General features: G+C 32.4%; 1 non-coding gene and 1 pseudogene across 1 annotated transcript; one reads left to right on the forward strand and one right to left on the reverse strand.

The window, feature by feature from the left end:
* Positions 1 to 1,065: 1,065 nt before the first annotated feature.
* On the reverse strand, positions 1,066 to 8,302 carry LOC111904902 (uncharacterized; annotated as a pseudogene).
* Positions 8,303 to 9,214: 912 nt separating this feature from the next.
* Positions 9,215 to 9,300, forward strand: TRNAM-CAU (transfer RNA methionine (anticodon CAU)). The gene is given in 2 exon segments: positions 9,215 to 9,252; positions 9,265 to 9,300. It is a non-coding gene; the product is annotated as a tRNA-Met (tRNA).
* Positions 9,301 to 15,839: the final 6,539 nt, after the last annotated feature.

Genomic DNA, 15,839 nt, shown 5'->3' on the forward strand with positions numbered 1-15,839 from the left:
TTTCTAGTAGTGTTTATAATATATTATGATATGATATGATATGATATGATATGATATGATATGATATGATATGATATGATTATGATTATGATATGATATGATATGATGATATGAAGATATGATATGATGATGTGTTGAACCTATAGAGTGTGTGATTTTCTTGGAATGAGATTATGTGTGATTAATTATTTTGAAGGTGAAAGGTTGTGGGGGTTTCAAATGCATGAGGTGTTGACAAATTTTTATGGGGGTTTCAAATGCATGAGATTCAAGAAAAAAATGTTAGCTTTATAAGTATGTATGATATAGATAGATATAAAAACTCATTATAGCATGTTTGATGCCTTTAAGGCACACAACAATTTTTTTTTAATAACATTAAACTAGATATGAAAGAATATTTATTGTTCCAAGAAAAATCTGCATAGTAATAACCATGATGCGGCAAAACATTCTTTTTTTTCAACTCTTCATATTTTAATTAAAAATATTTTAAAACATGTGATTGTTTGTGAGTAAACTTATTTATATATTGCTAATATGGATACAATGTATATAAATGAGAGGAAAATAAAAAGTCACTACCAATTACTAACCACAAGTCACAAAAACTTTTGATTTGTAGTGATTAACAACTTTATATTTGATATCATAAGTATAAAACAAATTAGAAAACTCTTTTGTTGTGAAAATTTCAAATGAATTTGATTTAAGTAAATTTCTTGCGTTGCGCAAAATAGAGTTATATATATATATATATATATATATATATATATATATATATATATATATATATATATATATATATATATATATATATATATAACCCCCCTCCAAACACACACACACACACATAGAGAGAGAGAGAGAGACATGTTATTAAAATAATCATATCACTCTTATTAATTTTGAAGTAATTACATTTATACGAAGTTGATATAAAAAACTCATTATGGCATGTTTTTTGCCTTTCAAGGCATACAATTTTTCCATCCTTCAATACTCCTAAACTTGTAGGTGTCATCTCTATCCATCCTCTTAATATCTGTGAATCATTAAGCAAATTTACCCACATCTCTCTCTCATATTCATGGTCCCTCCAAAAATATGATAAGCAGCAAATCGTAGAGGGTCTACTGGGCCTAACTCGAGTAACTCTAGCTTCTCTAAACATTGGGGAATTGTTGGCCCTTGAGTCAAATGTCGTAGAGCTTTCTGCATCTCCAATGCAAAATCATCAGCAGTAATAGAAGCTTTAGGGGAGGCACTAAAAAGTGGCTTAGGTGAGGCACTAGCAGCTCGAGGTCTAGGAGTTGAGGGTTTAACTCTTTTGTTGGGGTTACCAGAAGGTGAAGCAGCAGAAGGTGGTGGCTGAGTAGTATGATTGGAAAAGAAATCATCCTTATCTATGTTAATAGAATTGGTGTCCATAAGATGTAGTGGTGCGACATGGAAAGAAGATGATCCATGTCCCGATGGTGTTTGGGATGTGGCATAGCTGAGATTACCCGAGGCACCATTTCCATCAAAGAGTTCTGCACAAAGCTCTAGAAACAACAATGGGACAGTTTTTGAAGAAGCAGCTTTTGAATGTCCCTAAACCCAATCAATGTAACAAAAGTAGTATAAGAATAAATGACAACTACATAAACAAAATACATATTAATATGTGTGTGTGTGTGTATATATATATATATATATATATATATATATATATATATATATATAACCATTTGTTAAGTTAAAAGTGTTTGTTTGAGGATTGTAAAGGTTGCCAATTTTGTTTTTCAAATATAACCATCTTGTGTATTTGGATTTAAGGTTGTCATAAGCATTTTTCAATTGTCTTTGACTCAAATCCACACCAAACTTTTCCTTAATGCATGTTCCTAATTTGTTCCATGAGTGTTTGTGCAAACTCAAACCTTTTCTACCCATAGTTTGTACTTCTTCAATACAAGTGTTCAATAAGAATTTTGTTTGCTCATTGGTCCATGTATGTTTATCTGCCATTGCTAATAAAAAAAACATATGGAATACATACTTTAGCAAACATAACCTTATACCAACAACTTTCAACATAATTACAACTTGTATTGATGAAAATAACCAATTTCAACAAAGATTATTCATATTTCAGCAACAATTATCACACTTCAGCAACATTTATGACATTTGAACAATATTTCATGACATTTCAGCAACAATTTGTGACATTTCAGAAACAATTTGTGACAATTCAGCAACAATTTGTGACATTTCAACAATAATTAGTGACAATTCAGCAACAATTTTATGATATTTCAGCAATATTTCATGGTAATTAAGTAGCAATATGTGACATTTTAAGCAAAAAATCATAATCATTGCAACAAAAACTTATCATTAATCAAATATAGAAACAACATCATCAACTATTAGATAAGATTAGCATCAAGATTAAGCAAGAACAAAGATTCAACAACAAAAATCAAACAATTAATATGAAGCATGAACTATGAAGTAAACCCAACAAAAAAATCAAAATATTGAAAATACCTAAGCAGAATCGCTGCCTTCAACAGCAAAAAAAAAAGAAGAAGAAGAAAATACCTGCGATGATGGACTGCCGGAGGTAGAGGCGCCGGTGGGGGCTGAGCTGAGAGCAGTAGCGTCGTCGATGGGAGGTGGGAGACGAGAGCCTCTCTTGCGATCGATTTCCTGGAACGATAATGGGGGAGGTCGGCCATTTTTTTAGGTTTACGTTAAAAGAGGGTAGAAGCAATTTTCAAGTGTTGTCCCAAGCAGAGTACGTGAAGAGGTTTTTAATTTCGAAGTCTGCGGAAAAACAAACAGCTGCAGGAAAGAAAGTGATGCGCGTGTGCTGCGCCGCACAACACATAGATGTTTGAAGAGGTTTTTAATAAAAAACAAACACCACCTTAGAATTTTAGTTACAAACTTCATATAGTGGTTATTTTTTATTTTTGTTTTAAAGTTTGTAACTCAAACTAGAAACCTAACCAAAGTTTGTATATGTTATCATTCCAATTGTGTTTAGTTCGATAACAATATGTTTTGAACGTGAATATTCTGCACATTTTATGTGGTTTGGTGTTTTTATCCTTTTGCGTTGTTGATTTCCACATGTTGTAGTTAACTCCTCTTAGTTTTAAAGTCGGAGACGACTGTTATTTGAATTCCCAACAGAAAGTATGTTTCTCATATTATTTCCATCGGCTTCATTCTCTTCATCCGCATCAACTTTGATTTTTTTATTCTTTTTCAGGAAGAAACTTTGGTTTTTTTTAAGGTTGTTGTTGGAGAAAATTGGGTTGGATTAGTAGGAAGGAAATACTATGAAACAGGCTAAATGCCATATAATTCAACAAAATTTTATTCATTTTATTATTCTACTGAATTTTTACATAGTGTGGTGTCCAAAAAAAGTGGGCTATAGCCAAGCCAAAAAATAAACCTTCGGATGATGAATGAGGGAAGAGATGAAATATATCTCTGTTGGAAAATGGTGATGTTTCAAAAGCATCTAGTAATCAATTTACTTCTAGTCAAGAGGTCATTATTGCAAGATGATTTATCATTTGCACAACTTTCTTTCATTTAGTTGTCAACCAAAACATGATGGTTATCCTAGGAGAGTGATGACCAAAAACTTTTTTGGTAAAATAGCAGCTAATGCACGTACATATGTTGGTAGGAGGTTTCTTAAAATTGGATGCATTTCTCTACCAAAAAGTGATAATAAGCGAGAGAGAGCCCCTCTTATTTGAATTTTAACTTCACATGTTTCTAGTGGTGACATGGCTGCTTCTGCAAAAACCATAACCAAATTCGGAACTAGCTTAAGGATCTGTTTCAACAGTTGGTATTAGAAACCATACAAATGTGTTAGCACTTAACAGTATGATCATTATGAGTGGAAGAAGAACACATTTTAAACAAGTACCAGTTGGTTGGATGATAAAACAAGGTTGTAAATACAATTATAAACAGGGATGGATTCCTCATAATCTTTTTTTAAAGGAGTAGCTTTGAGGAGTATAGGGAGGACCCGATATAGTGGGACAGAGTTTTGGTGGTCCATAATAATCTTTGCAACTGCACCAGCTGCATTATCCCTTACTTCATGGTCTTTCTCAGATTCTTCAAACAATAGAAAAAGACATGGCAACACATCATCCAAGTATATGATGAATAAGTGAAAGCATCAACTGAGAGATTTAACATAAAAAAAAACTTTAAAAGTAGTAGAATCAAAAAATATTTATAAAGGATACTTAAGACCATATTCGCCACCATTCTTGCACATTTATCCAACACAAAATGCATCATTCCTCCTATTGGTTGCTGATGGTGAATCTAATTCTCTAAGTACCAAAGACATTAAAGTCTAAAAAAGGATCCGATCTTCAATTTAATTAATTTTATGGTCATGAAAAAAAAATCAAGATTAGCTAGAAAAGATTACGTTTACATAGGTAGAAAATGTTGTACCCATATGTTGAGCAACTTCAGCTAGACACGCAACCACCATTGTCCGATCTTGTGTTGAGTCTGATTCTTTCTACATGAAATCCATTAATGGGTCAAACAGAGGTTCAAAGAAAGGTGCAAAGTCAGAACCCATGGCCTTGGAAAAAGCAGGAAGAAGATCTGTAATAGCATCCATGAGCATTTCACTGTGTTCATGAATATGATCATCATCTTCAATATCAATGTTAGATTTCACTTTCTGACATACTGAGTTTTGCCATAGCAATGCCATAGTTAACTCCACAAGCTTATACATGTCTGAGTTTTAAAATTTAAAACAAATGAGAATGACGACATTTGAGAAGTTAGTAAATCTAAAAACAATTAAAAAGAAATTAAATAATAAAAGTTTTTATGAGATTAAACTGCAACATATCCAATATCCTTGGTGATCTGTGCTACACTCATGCAAGCTTAAGCAACCACATCTTTGTCATCATCTTCATTCACACTCTTGATGTAAATTTTCATCACAGAATCTAAAAATTTGATACATTTTAAAAGATTAGGTAACTAAGAATTTGTTTTCTCTTTTAAACATAAAAATCCCACAAGGGATTCACAATAATGATATATGAACTTATCGAGAATTTGTTTTGTTTGGGATTCTCCATCCTACAAAGGTGAATGTAAGCATTGGAATATTAGATGACCATATGTAGACAACTAAAGTAGTTTCTTCTTTCATATGCAAAAGAATATAACTAAAATAACCAAAACCAATTTTAAAAAGAATGATGGGTTATGAAGTACACACTTACATCATGACATTGTAGGCAGACATGAGCAGCTGTTAGAGTATCTACATTTAGAAAGAAACTGATTTTCAGAGATGGAAGGAACAACCATTCTGGAAGAGAATTATTTGTGACTTACATTTCAACCAGTCATGGCCTAAAGTCGAACATTTTCATGGAAATAGATGGAATGCTTCACCATAATCTTCAGGGTCTCTTCCAAATATCTTAAGGTAAATAGGAAATTACAGTTCTAGCCTTCTAGACTGATGTTGGTTAATTATATTGACACAGTAAGATATAAATAAGTGAAAAGGATACGACTCATAGGCACTCTTTGTATGAAAGGCAAGTACACCAAGGGCTTGAGTTGTAGCAGCCTTTTCATCCAAAACACCAGTTCTTATATTGATACGTTGTACTCTAGGTTCATCTTGGGATTCATCATCAGATGAAACTGCAGAAAATCCATTAGGATCTTCATCCTCATCAGAATCATCAATTTTATCAGCAAATCCATCATCAAGATTGCAAGAAGAGAATGCCAAAGGTACAACATATGGAAGATACTATGTACAATAATACATCAAGTCACAAATCAAAACATTTTTCAAACTTTTAGAAAATAATCCACAATGATTGCATACCTTAACCATTTCATCTTCTAAAATTTCTGCCATGTTGCTAAAAAATCCATGAGTATATATACGAAGTGTACTCACTCCAGCCCATACCCTTAATATGTTAATAAGTCAAAGCAATTCAGACTAGTGAATATAACTTATTTATGGAGATAATGATAGAGTTATTACAAAAATTGTAACTTCAATGAAAAATGGTAAAACCGATTCCATTTTGTCCTTTTCTGCAATCATTGCAACTATCACCACCAATTCAGTAGTCCTTGCTCGTGAACACATGTCCTTTTCATTTGTAAGCACCATGAAATTTTTCATCCATTCCAGAACCCTTTCAACATAGGGTAGAAATGCTTTATGTGTAGCAGATGCAACTAAACTAATCGCAGATTAGAAAAATTAAAAAGAAGCTTGATAAGTTCATTGACGGATATAATATAAGTAAAGCATGAAAGATGCATCAATACCAAACATGTTTTGTGTAAGTTTCTTGGACTATTTTGGAGAGCAACAAGTAGTTTCCCCATTAGAGGATCAATAAACGGGATGATTTCTTCTCCCATGTTCTCACAAAATGATGCCAATGCATAGTATGATTTCTCCTGCAAAAAGAACTATGTTGTTGAGATTTGTTGAAAAATATTAGAAAACAAATTTGTCCCACAATGGTAGAGTGTAAAAAATGGTGTAGGTTCCATTTTTATCAAGTTTAACTGAAATTTTGATTTAAGTTAATTGTTTAATATTATATTGAAATTAATAATTTAACTATTTTGCATCAACTCATAAATTATACAAAAGTTGTGACTTTAAAATGATAATTGCTCACATACGACAACATATTTAAGCTAATAAGTTAACTATAATATGTTAAAAAGTTAAAGTAATAATTTATAAATAGAAATATAATATGAGATTTTAATATTGTAGTTTAGTCAATCGTTTGAATGATTTATATATCCGCGAGTTACACATGAATAAAATTAAATATAATATATGGTTTAATGTTATTTATAGTTATTGTTATTGTTAATTAAATTTTTAAAATTTATTTGATTAATGTTTTAATTTCTATCATTATAATTTTTTAAAACATCAAACATTGTTTTTTTAAATGTAACAATATAGTCATTTATATAGAGTTATTTTTAATATTGTTATTGTAAGTTGTTTTAAGTTACTAATTTGAAAACTTTTAACGATTATAAAAATATCTTTAGAAAATATTTTAGTTAAATTGAGATTACAATTTAGTTTTTATATTTATCACTTTATCTATTTACAAAATATTCTTTGGTTTTTTAAGTGGAACTGAAATTTATATTTAAGTTGATACTGTAATGCTATATTTAAATTAATAATTTAAGTATTTTGTCCAAACTATTCAAAAGTTGTAGCTTTAAAATGATAATGGTTTACATACAAAAACATTTTAAATCTAATAAATTAAGTATAATATATTAAAAGTTAAAGACATAGCTTTATAAGTAGAAGTAAATATATTATTTTAAAATTAAAATTTAGTTTATTTATGATTACACTTTAGGTTTGATATTTATTTAACTTTATTAACCAACTTATAATCATTATTAGAAATACATTACAATTTATCACTTAACTATTTATAAAATATTTTTTGGGTTGTTTAATTTAAACTTAAATTTATATTTAAGTTGACCCTATAATGTTATATTTAAATTAACAATTTAAGTGTTTTATACAAATTGTTCTAAAATTGTATCTTTAAAATGATAATGGTTTACATCTAATACTATATTAAAACTAATAAATTAAGTATAATATATTAAAAGTTAAAAAAAAACATAACTTTATAAGTAGAAGTAAAGATATCATTTTTATATTGAAATTTAGTTTATATATAATTACATTTTAGGTTTGATATTTATTTAACCTTATTAACCAACTTATAATTTTTATTAAAAAGAAATTGAAAAGCCATGAGAGTTTCAACTAAATGTGGTGAAATGAAAAATACATGAGAGTTTTAAAATGAATATGGTGAAAAGAAAAACAATTTCTTTATAATATAGTACGATATAGATATATAGATATAAGTATAGATTACATAAAGAGTTAAGTAACACTATCCCCATGTCAGAGGTAGTGCATAAGCGTGAGTTCATTTTCTACACATTTGTACATAATGATGTGTATATATAGGTAGTACATGAGTATAAACATCCTCACAACAACAATGTATAAGTTACTAACACCATCCCCACATCAGAGGTAGTGTAGATGAGTAAGTTGTTGGCTGTTGGACGTATATATCGTCCTAGATTAAGAGTATGTTGATTTTTATTTCTCTATATATACAAACACCATCTTTTTCCATCATTCCCACATGGTCACCACATTAGTTACAATGGCCATGTTGGATGTGCAATTGCACATAACTCGTGTCGTGAAAGGGCCTAAAATTTTAATCAACATCTAATTTGTCGCAAATATGTTGCTAATTCGTTGGATAGTTGTTAATTTGTCGCTAATATGTATGTAATCTTTCGTTATACTCCGTGCTAACTCGTTGCTAATCTGTAGCTATCTATTGTTAATTTGTTGCTCATCTAAAATTTTAGAGACCCATTTTTACTTTTCGTGGTGAGTTTTCAAAATCAATGAACTGTCCATATCAGTTACCACTTCATTTCCTACTGGATATGACATAATTCCTTAGTATCACCAAAGCCAACACCACCATAGCATGCAACACCACCTATGATATATGAAAAGATTATTAAAACGTTGGTAGATGATGTATCATGTCAAAATAATAAATTACGCTTTGCATGCCATATTATAAAGTTGCAACATGAACGTATATCCAGCCTCAAAGGATGGCATAGACAATATATTGTGGGAATGCGAAGCCATATTATAAAGTTGCAACATGAGCGTATATCCAACCTCAAAGGATGGCATAGACGATATATCGTGGGAATGTTGTGGTGTACTATAAATGGAATATTATTTGTAATTTTTCTTTTGGTAGCCTTGTTAACTAAAAAAGTCGGTGGTATTTCTTGTGTTTTTAGGCAAGTGGAGACTAGGAGCATAATAGCCCTTATTTAATAACTTTTTAGAGCTTGGATATTAAAGCTAGACGGATTTGCAATAATTTTTAGGATGAATCAAACGAACCCATTGATCAGATTTGTGCTTTACTCAAATTTTCATCGATATAAACTACATCTCTTTTTATCAATTACCATCGACTATAAACTAAATGAAATAAGTTTTAATAAATCTATGACTTCATACGTTTATTTAAGCTTGTAACATAAAGGGGTGGTGGCGCAGTTGGCTAGCGCGTAGGTCTCATAGCTTTCTGAGTAATCCTGAGGTCGAGAGTTCGAGCCTCTCTCACCCCAAGTGTTTTTGCTTTTCAGCACTTGTTTGCAAAGACAAAATCAAGTATTAAGAGGGTTGTTCTTCAATCGATTACTATTTTATTTGACGATATTAGTTCTTAGGATTAACATTACTTTTTGAAAAACGAATAGTATTATTTTTTTAAAGTAGCTAAATTAAAGGGATGATTTTTAGAAAACGAATCGTTTTTATCTTTTAAAGTTGCTAACACAATGTTTTTATAGAATATTTTAAAGTTGCCAACAAATAGATTTTATGGAACATGAAAGTAAATTTATGTATTTTGGTTTTTACGTCATAACACATATTGCTTCTATTTTATAATTTTATATTTTTAAATCACATATTAATTTTTTTTTACGAGTTTAGTCAAATATTGCAAACCTTTTCTTTTATAAAGACAAATTTTCACAATTGGTCCCTGTGGTTTACATAATATCTCATTTTGAGGACTTTCTAGCAAAAAGTCACGCTACTGGTCCTTATGGTTTCAGTTAATTGTGCGATTGGTCATTGACCCTAACCCCATCACTTTTGTACTGTTAATGCACGAGTATTTTTGTCTTTTTATTTAGCAGTCTCTGTAATCCTTCATTATGCATAATATACGGATGATATTTTGCAATTAATTGCAAAGATCATCTTCCAGCTACCCATAAACCTTACACATTCATCATCATCTTCTCCAACGCAACGCAAGGATCATCTTCCAGTTCGATTGAAAACGATAATGGTGTTAATGTTATGGTCGGTCCGTTCCAAACACACAAAAGCATCAAACTATGATTTGGAAAGGTTATAGCATAAGTGACTTACTAACGTGATCACACATTTTGTCGATTTGAAATTATGCCCAAATAGTTGATTTTTTTGTTATTCTTTGTTTCAGATGGAATAAGCAACTAATTCACATTGAAAATCCATCACGATGGGATATTCACAAAAATCCCTGGGAAAAGGTACGTAGATGGAACAATAGACAATTTCGACTTCGTAGATATTGATGTTTCTCTGTGCATGAATTGGATACAATGGTTCAAGAAATAGGGTATAAAGAGCATGCACATACAAGGGTTAAAAGTTATTTTTTTTTATCCCTAACAAAGGTTATTATTGAGGAGTTGGTTAATGATGTGGAGGTGAACATGATCAACTTCTATGGTGTACTTAATGAAGACATTGACTTAAGGAAGCCTGATCAGACAAACAGTAATACAGAGGAACATGAAGACATTGAAGATGAACCTTTAGAAGTCTTAGATAATGATGTGTTTGAGTCATTTGCTAGTGAATAAGAGCCTCGAAAGAAATTGTTAAAATCCATTCTAAAACCAGTTTCTTGTTCATCTGGTGAGGTTCACACAAAAGCTTTTAAGATTGGTCAGACTTTCAAGGAAAAGAAAAAGATCAGAGAAGTTATTGCTAACTACTCTGTCAACGAAAGGAGGGATCGATATTATGTAAAGAATGACAAGATAAGAGTTAGGATAAAGAGTAGGGGTCTTATCCCCGAATTGACTGGTGACTGTAATAAAGGCAGGGGCAATTTAGTACTTTCCAAAGAAACAACTTGTCCATGGGTTCTTTTGTAATAAAGGACGGTAACTAGTTTTTTGGTTATGTTATTGCACATTAACAATCAACTTTACACTTACATGCAATCAAACTGAAAATTTGCTTCCTTGCTAATACCAGTACGCATTAAAAGTAAACATCAAACTTACATTATATATAATAACCATTACATATTCTTGTCCCAACAATACATACAATCACATGGAAAATCCTTCAAAAGTTATAACAAAAAAGGTACCAAAACACAGATTCCCCCCCCCCCCCCCCCCCCCCCCCCCCCCCAAAAAAAAAAAAAAAAAAAAATTCTTGCTTTTTTACTTGAAAAGTAACACACCACAAAAAACAACCCACTCAGACAAAGTAACCATTTCACCGTCATCAATCTTGCTTCGAGATTGTTTCTTCCACGCAACAACCTCAGAATCACAACAGTTGACCTAGGGCACATGGGAGGGTTGAACCATCTAAAAAACTCTGCATGTCCCTCTTAACCTTGAGCAGGATTAGAATTGACGACCAGGGTTCAGATCAGTCCACGATGTCACCAAAACCGTTGGCCTTCCACAGTGGCATATCACCATCATCTCTTTTTTGGAAGAGAACTTGAGTGGGGAGGGAAGAACAAAAGAAAGGAATGAGAAGTAGAAGGATAAAAGATGGTGCTTACATTATATAGTTTGATGCACAACGAGATGAAAAGACAAAAATACCCCTGCACTAACGGTACAAAAATGACGGGGTTAAGACCAATCGTGCAATGAACTTAAACCATAAGGACCAGTGGCATGACTTTTTGTTAGGAAGTCCTCAAAGTAAGATATTTTATAAACCATAGGACAAATTGTGATTTTTTTTCTTTTAGAAATCAGTTTTTTTTTTATTTACAAATTAACTTTTTTCTAAGACTCATTTACAATTTTTTATGTAAAATTTATAACTTGTGTACAATCTTCACAACTTTTTTTTTACAATATTTTAACTTTCTTATAACGTTTTTCAGAATCTTTTTAAAACATTTTTAGAATCTTTTTTACAATCTATATAAGAAATAGATCGGAACTTATAGAACCAATTAACAAGAAAAATAAATCAAACTCATAAACCCAACTTCGTTTTGAGCTATTCCCACAAAGAACATTAAAAGAAAAGTTACATAAATATGAGTTTTGAACTATTTATTGTGGTGGTTGGTTCATTCTATGACTTTCAATCTATTTGTTGTGTTACTAAAGAGTTTCAAGTCCAACAGTATCAGATAGTGTCTTCTTTCTTCGGACCAAGGGTTCAAGTCCCGTTAGCGACATTAGGTGGAAATAAGAGTAAATTAAATTTGTTGTTAAAAAAAATCTATTTGTTGTGTTGGTTGATTATACAAGTTTTGATCTACTTACATATTAAACAATTTTAAAAACATACCAAAAAAAGTTTTAAAAAATTATAAAAAAGAATATTGTATAAAACTTTATAAAATAAGTTTTAAAAAATGTTGTAAATTTTATAAAAAGTTTAAAATGTTGCTGAAAAATATAAAAAAGTCTTAAGATTAATTTATAAAAAAACTATTTTTTATACTGAATTGTAACCAAAAAATGGAAAATTAAATAAAAAATTTAACAAAATGTAAAATTATATAAGAAAAAATTACATTAATGGTCTATGTGCTTTATAAAATATCATTACTTTTCCTTTAACTTTTTTTTGACGAATTATTCTTATAGTTTAAATTTTTAGTACGGTTGTTCATTGCCATGTAAAATTATTTTATAATTATTTTTTAGTTTTTTTAATGGTTTTCTTTTGCTTATTTATAATTTAAGTAAATGTTAGTCTGAAGGTCTCACCATACCAAAACCACATTCTTCTATGTTTCTTCTTCTTCTTCTAGTCTCCTCCCTTATCATTACCATCGCTACTATCACCCCACCATCACCACCCCAACTCTGAATCCATAACCATAAGACATTATACAATACAAATCCAAAATACTAACACTTGCAATATATTACCTAATCTGATTGATTAGCCCCAGTATCGAAGAACACAAATCAATAATTAAAATTTGAAAACAAAGAAATGAAAAAGGCAAGAAATACACCATCTATAATTAAAATTTGAAAACAAAGAAATGAAAAAGGCAAGAAATACACCATCTATAAGGAATTGATTACCAGGGTTGGTAAAAATAATTCGAAAAAAAGGTGATATCCTTATTTATGTGAGACTTTATGCCTTTTATCTAGAACAACTGATAGATTCTACCAATTGATCCACTGATTATCATGATCCAAAAAAGTGTGTGTTGATCCCTCAAAGTTTGTATATATTTTTTCTAGGGTCACTGGTAATAGTATAGAAGGAAATAAGCATCAAATATGTGTATGGTGGTTGAGAAATGAATAAGGGGCCAAATCATGGTCTTCCATACAATGCCAAACTCCATTGCCAGGAGCAACATCCTAGTTTTCCGTATTATTGTCAGGGGAAAAATCCTGGTCTTCCATACAATGCCAAAGCCATACATAGTCAGAATCAGATAGACATTCGAACAGATGATCCACCGAAAATAATAAATCAAACAAGAACCATGCAATTGGGCATTAGAACAAGAGCTCTCAGGAAATCCAACTTGATTGCATACAATCCCTTAGGGCAAACATTATACAAATAGTCAATACTATCATTACCCTAACCAATCATGACACTTAGACATATCATATAAACCTTAGACAAGACTCTACCAGTCTAGCATACCATGACACCAAGTGTCATATACTACACAAGCATAACAAGGAGTTAACATAGTCAACCAACGTACTTGTAATCTAACAATACCCCTATCCTATCATGCAAAGGACATATAATGGGATACTTGGCATGGTGAGAAAATACCCGAACTGAAGAACGGGAGAAGCACAACAACACTCTCACGCCTTGCACTACTCAAACCTGCAAACCGACTAACTCCAAAAAAGATAAGTCCACAATCAACAACCCAAATTCTCAAAGTTTGACCCTAAGTCAAACTGGACCAAAGTCAATGGTCGACATAGTCAACAGGCACCACAATGTGGAGATCTCTTGGCAATGTCGTATGTAACATCTGGAATTTCATGTATTTTATTTATTCGATGAATTTCAAGTTTTATGGAAGAACTCAGCGAGTTGATGCGTAGACTCGCCAAGTAGAGACGCGAATCATTATTCGGGTGGATGGCTGGACTCGGCGAGTCACCCCAAGGACTCGGCGAGTCCACGCTGTTTAATGAAACCCTAATTCCTCAGGTTTGGGGCCTATTTAAAGAGCCTTATGACCGTCATTTGCGGCTACCAGAACCCAGAGAGAAACCCTAAGTGAGCTAGAGCGTTTGTGAGAGGAAAGGAGTCATTTCTTGATCATTTGTTAGTGTTTTGCAAATAGAAGAGGACCCAAGGCAAGAGGAGGCTGAAGAGGGCGCTAATCCAGTGATTCCAGAGCTCAAAGACTTTATTTTGAGGTATTCATTTGACCCTTCTTCAGTTTATGGTGTAATTCTTAGAGTTAGGGCTTTTTAGCCCTTTAGAGGATGGTTATATGGAGTAATTGGTCCGTTCTCGTGTTGGTGCTATAGATCTGGACCCAAAGAGGTCCAGAGACCCTTTCCCCTTGAGCTTTATGGGTGTTAATGGAGGTTATGAGCTTAGGATGTCATTTTAGAGGCCATATCTTCAAATAAGGCCTTTGAGCCTTTGCATGAGCACCAAGATGCTAGCTTTACGTGATTATAATTCTTTGGGAAGCTGGATCTATGGTTTAGAGGAGCGGATCTGACCTTAGGAGGTCAGTTTAGCTTGAGCATGGCATGAACTCGCCGAGTTCATTAGCCGACTCGGCGAGTAGGACGAGGGTTTTCCCGATAATCACACAGTTGGTGACTCACTGAGTTGGGGAAGCGACTCTGTGAGTCAGAGGGAATCTAGAGGACAAAGTGCACGATGGTACTCGCCGAGTCAGGAGCCGGACTAGGCCAGTTGGGTCAGGATATTTCGCATAATGTGATCAGTGATGATTTGCAGAGTTGAGGTTGACTCAGTGAGTCGAATGAGGACTACGAGGGTGAAGAACACGCGTGGACTTGCCAAGTCACAGTTGTGCACTCGTTGAGTTTGGTCAAGGTTGACCGTTGAATTCGTTGACTTTTAGGGTTAGTCAATGTTTGGACCTTAGAGTCATCGGAAAGGTAGGATAGTCTTTTACCCTTCCTAGAGGATGTATAGAGAGAGAGAGAGAGAGAGTTTAGCCTAGCCCGGAGGGTTGTATTAATTAGAGTATTTATTTCATGTGATTAGGTAGGGGCTAGACTAGAGTTTACTGAGTCAGAGATTTACTGAGATATCCGATGTGAGTCTTCTCACTATACTTTACCTTGAGTAGGTAACCAGATTTATGTGGTACATTATTTGTATGCTATATATGTGTTATGTGTTGCACTGCATTATTCTATGTGATTTATGCTATGCATGTTTACAGAGTTAGAACCTAAGGGTTCACAGAGTTTGGGTGCACGGACCCACAAAGTTATAGCCTCGAGTGGCTAATATGTGTTATATGTGGTATTTTGGGGAACTCACTAAGCTTTGTGCTTACAGTGTTTTGTGTTATGTGTTTCAGGTACTAGTGAGGATCGCGGAAAGGCGTCGGCTTGATCAGTACACACATGGGATTTTTATGTTATGAGATCTTGGGATTGGTATATGTTATGAATTGAGTTTTAAACAATGATGTTTTATGAATAATGAATGAATTATGTTTTTATAAAATGCGAAAAATTGTTTTGGAAATTACGGTGTTACAAGTTGGTATCAGAGCCTTGGTTTGAAGGATTCGAGTACACCTTCGGGCATATTTGAACTCAAACTGAGGATTTGAGAAATATTTTCAAAAGAGAACCAAGCTTTCTAAAAAGAGTGAAAGATTTTTGGAAAA

Source organism: Lactuca sativa, chromosome 7 (genome assembly GCF_002870075.4).
Source record: "Lactuca sativa cultivar Salinas chromosome 7, Lsat_Salinas_v11, whole genome shotgun sequence".
Lineage (NCBI taxonomy): Eukaryota > Viridiplantae > Streptophyta > Magnoliopsida > Asterales > Asteraceae > Lactuca > Lactuca sativa.